The sequence below is a fragment of the Elephantulus edwardii genome, unplaced genomic scaffold (assembly GCF_000299155.1).
Source record: "Elephantulus edwardii isolate Elephantulus edwardi_28Jun2011 unplaced genomic scaffold, EleEdw1.0 scaffold00250, whole genome shotgun sequence".
Classification (NCBI taxonomy): Eukaryota; Metazoa; Chordata; class Mammalia; order Macroscelidea; family Macroscelididae; genus Elephantulus; species Elephantulus edwardii.
Genome location: NW_006400000.1, coordinates 1,891,387 through 1,896,899, shown reverse-complemented (window position 1 = coordinate 1,896,899; position 5,513 = coordinate 1,891,387).

Sequence of the window (5,513 nt, the reverse complement as noted above, 5' to 3'; positions counted from 1 at the left end):
ATTATATAATTTTGGGCTGGATTTGGAGAATAAAAAGGGGAAACTCGCTCTGCATTTCTTAAGCTGAAAGAACTTAAAAAAAATTTAAGTCTCGTGTCTTGATATTACAAGATGCTATGAGCATTATACTGAATGACCTAGAAAGCATCAAAAGAAGATGGAGGGAAATCACAAAACCCCTGTACCAAAAAGAAATGATTGACACTGAAAAATTTCAGGAAGTAGTACCATATGAACAGGAGCCAATGGTAATGAAGGAGGAAGTAGAAGGTGCATTGACAATATGATAGTGTGCATAAAAAATACCAAAGACTCAACCAAAAAACTATCAGACCTACTAGATCAATTTAGTACAGTAGCAGGATACAAGAGTAACATACAAAAATAAGTGGGATTTCTCTACAGCAATACAGAAAGCTTATAAAGAAACTAAGAAAGCAATACCATTTACAATAGTCAGTCTCCAGAGTGCTGAAGAGGATTGATGTCAGTCTAAAGACAAAGGTGCGCCTAATCCAGGCCACGTCTTCTCAATTACTTGTTACACTTCAGAGAGCAGGACAATGACTAAGGATGACAGAAGAAGAATAGATGCCTTCAAGTTGTGGTGCTGAAGAAGAATCTTGAACATACCATGGACTGCCAAAAAAACAAATTGAGAGAGTTAAAGCAAATCTCTCCTTGGAGGCTAGGATTTTGAAGTTCTGCCTCACATACTTTGGGCACATGGTCAGGAGAGACTAGTCCTTGGAGGACATCATGTTCGAAAGGGTGGAGGGACCACACAGAAGAGGAAGGCCCCAGATGAGATGGATTGAAACAGTATCTTGGGCCATGGGAGTTGATATTAGTGAGACTGGCTCAGGACAGGGAAGGGTTCAGAGCTGCTGTAGGGTGGCTATACATCGCAGTCGACTCAGTAGCACATAACAACATACTATATTGATTTTTTTTTTCATTTAAGCCTTTTGTTTAGAGTCAAAAAGACCTCAGGGAGGGTCTTTGTATTTAAAGTTGGTTGTTATTATATTTTAGAGGAATATTCTTCCAAGTGGTACAGCACTCTTCTGTTGATATGCTGTACTGAGGTAACCTGGGGTTGCTGTAATGTACCTTGTGTTATTGCGGTGTCAAATGCCATAATAGTTACCTATGGTGGACAGTGTTTGGTGGAGCTCCCAGTTTATGACAGATTTGGAGGCAGGAGTGACATCCACTTCCTAAAAAACATGCCTCTGGAACCTCTATGAACTTTGATAAATGTTGACAGTTAGACTTTTGTTTATAGAGTCACTATGAGTCGTGCTCAACTTGAAGGCAATAAACAACAACAACCACAATCATAAGATGAAATACTTGGAAATAAACCTAACTAGAGACACAAAAGAACTTCATAAGGAAAACTACAAAACACTACTACAAGAAACAATGATACTTAACTAAATGGGAAAATATTCCATTGGATAGCAAGACTCGATATAGTGAAAATTACAGTTCTACCAAAAGCAATCTACAAGTTCAATGCAATCTCAACATGCCAAATTCATTCTTCAAAGAGACATAAAATATAAATTTCCAGTTTTGTTTGAAAAGAAAAGAGATCCAGAAAAAGCAAAGCTTTTCTAAAACTCAAAAATTAAATTGGAGGCATCTTACTTCTGGATATCAAAGCCTACTACACAGATGTATTAATTAAAACATGGTGTTGGTACAACAATAGACATATAGATCAATGGAATAGAATCAAGAATATAGAAAGCAACCCATCAATCTATGGTCAACTGATATTTGACAAGGTATTAAAACCCATTAATTGGGGAAACCACAGTCTCTAACAAATAGTGCTGGTGAAACTGGATGACGTTTGCCTGCAGAAAACTGAAACAAAATCCACATCTCACACCATACACAAAACTCAAATGAAAATTGGATCAGAGGCCTAGGGGTAAAACTCAAAACCGTAAGATCAGAAGAGATTAAATGGGAATAAAGTTAGAAGCCCTGACCTATGGCATAAATACACTTGTGAACATAGTAAAAAAACACACATTCGGAAGATCGATGAATGGGACCTTTTTAAAAATCAAATACCTGTATACATAAAAAAACCCTTATAGTAAAAAGAAAGTCCGCAGATCTGGAAAAAAAATTGGCAACATCACTTCAGAGAAGTGTCTCATAACCTAAGTTTACAGAATACCACAGGGCCTCCACAAGAAAGAGACTGATAACCAATCACAAAATAAGCAAAAGCCATGGAAAGACCATTCACAAAAGAGGGCATTGGAATGGCAAAAAACACATGAGGAAATGTTAAAAATCACTAGCAATCAGAGTAATACGAATCAAAGCAACAATGAGATACTTTACTCCAGCATCAGTTCAACAAAATAAATGTTGGAGAGGATGTGGAGAAATTGAAACTCTGATGCACTTCTGGTAGGATTGTAAGTGATACAACTGCTGTGGAAGGCAGTTTGGCATTTCCTTAGAAAGCCGAACATAGAAATCCCAATGATTCAGCTATTCCACTGCTAGGAATATATCCCAAGGAAATCAGAACTGAGACATGTATGGACACTTGTGACCCTGTGTCTATAGCAGTGTTATTCACAATAGCAAGAAAACGGAAGGAGCCCAAATGCCCACCAAGAGGTGAAAAGATTAAGAAATTGTGGTGTATTCACACAATGAAATATTGTGCAGCTCTAAGGAGTAATGATTTTGTAAAATAATATATATCTTGGGAAAAAGTAGAGAGAGCATTTTGCTTAGTTAAATATCTCAGTCACATAAGGACAAATACTGCATAAGGCCACTATTGTGAAAATTGGAAAGAAAACTAGGGGGCAAAAAATCATTGGGATAGCTGAGGTTAGTGGGTGAAGGAAGGTGAAGTAATGGAAAAGATCCAATGAGACCTTGAAAATATGGGTGATAATGGGCATCAAGCAATGGTAATTAATTCTATTATATAATGTCTATGTTGGAAGCAAAAGAGGCATCCACTTCCTAAACAACATGCTTCCAGAAACTGTGAATTTTGGTAAATATTGATAGTTATAGAAAAGCTTCAAGCCTTTTGTTCATAGAGGCACTATGAGTTGTGCTCAACTTCAAGGTAATCTAAACAACAACAACAGCAGCATGAATAATTTGGAAAAGAAAATAAAATGTGCACGGTATCTACACAGCATAAAATACCAATGAGCCCACTTTCCTTGGCCCCCATCCAAACTATGGGAGGTAGGAGTGTGTGTGTGTGTGTGTGTGTGTGTGTGTGTGTGTGTACAAGAAAGAGAGAGAGAGATTGAGATTATTTCGGTAGAAGTTTACAGAGTAAACAGATTTTCTATTATAACCTCACACTTCCTGATTCCTCCCTGTGATTCTCAGATTCTCATCTCCATTCATCCTTTTATCATTATATATACGCAACTCTCAAAGAGAATTTGCTTGAATGGGAGAACATTCTCCATTTAGGAATTTGAGGAAATTATTCTGGGTAGTCTGTCTAACTTTCCCAGAAAGAAAATACATTCAGCCATGCATATTTTTAAAATCTTATTATAAAAGTAGACATAGTTGTTGTTAGGTACCGTCGAGTCATAGGTGACTCAAAGCAACCCTATCAACAAAAAGACCTAAACACTTGTATAACATTCATTGTTTCTCCACCTTCATAGTTTCCAGAGGCAAGCTGTTTCAGAAGTGGATGCCACTCCTGCTTCCAAGCTTGTTTTAATAGGGGAGCTCCCCCAAACACTGTCCGAAATGGGTAACCATTATCACATTTGACACATCAGTGTAACAGTATTTAGCATCACAGCAACGTTGAGCTATCTCTGTACAGCAAATGGACAGACAAATGCTATATCACTTTTAATATTAGGCATTTAAAACTTCCAGCCTTTCCTAATACACAACAATTCCAAAGCCATCTCCCCATTTTACACATTTCCTAGAGCAACACACCATTATTCCAGTTCCACATTTCATCTTGGCTACTTAATTTTTCCAAAACAGAAATACCTCAAGTGAATGACTTTAACAAACAGACAAGCCATCTGTTCGCAGGTAAAATTCAGAGCACCAGTTCTAGAAGAACTCTTCTCTGTTAGACCTGAGAGGAAGGTCCTTGTCTCCCTTTAATATCTATGGGCCTGGCACTCCCTCAAGGTCTTCATGTGTCTTCACATCCACTTCTCCTAGGTTTAGGAGGTTCTTAGTTCAGGGACACAAGGTTCAAAAGATGCACTCTGCTCCTGGCTCTTCTTGCTTGGTGGTAATGAGGTCCCTCTCTGCTCTCTCTTTTGATCTCTTGTAATACAAAAGCTGTGACTTCAGCAGAGCTTGGAATTGAGTGAGGCTTATGGGGCAGGCAACATGTGTTTTCCTGTGTGGAAGCTGCATCTTCTCTGTTAGAATATCAATCTCTACTGGCAGTGTACCTAGCACCTTGCTGAAACAGTTTGTCTCAGCCTCAAAGGTCCATAGAGAGGAGCCTCACCAAAGAACTTGGGAGAGGACATGTGGTTTGAAGCGCCAGAGAGCTCCCCATTCCTGCTCCCAGCCTTGCATGTGACTATACCATGATGTAGGCATAGGCCCTGTGGTCATAGGAGGTGTGAATGCTCTGGAACCGCTCCTGGCCTGCTGTGTCCCAGATGTCTCCTCAGGGCCACCTATATATAAAAGTATACATATTATAAAATTATGTATAACATATTTGCCAGTTTAACATTTTTCAAATGTTCCATTTAGTAAAAGCAATTACATTAATCATATCCACAGTCAGCTGCTTTAATCATTGCAACAATTGTTGTTGTTACATGGTAGTAAGTCAGCTCTGAGTCATAGTGACCCTATGAACAAGGGCTCTAAACCAACCTCACCATCTCTGATGGCGACACCGGACACCTTGTCACAGACATTGTGTCAACTCCATTTCATCCAGAGACTGTCTCTCTTGCATAGTAAGCATTGAAAGTAATTGAAAATGTAGGATTTTGAGAATCTCACGATCAGTAAAGAAGCAAGAGAATGCAGTGTACCCAGAGCGCTTTTTGCACTAGTCAGACCTACAGGAGAGTCATAAAGTAATGGCTCAATTGAGACCAGATTCAGCAGCAGAGTCTGAGAACTTCAGCATAAGCACAGCAGCAGGAGACATGCAGTGTTCACCCTTCAGGGTCAGAGATCCTTGTACTAGCCAGATCCATAGCAGCAAGTGAAGCACAGAATCGGAGACCTGACATGAGATTGAGCTGACCTTGGAACTCCTATCCCCTGTGGAATCACAACTACTAAACATTTCCCTAAGTTTCTAAGAAAAGTAGGAAGGGCGGGCATAGAGAAAAAGCCATAATTGTCAGGACTGAAAGCTTTGTGACACTGGCCTAAAGCTGTGAGGCCTACAAGTACATTTCAGAAGCTGTCCAGATTGAGTGATTATATCTTTTTTTTATTAAATTTTATTAATTTTAATGAACATTTACAGAGATTTTGGATTT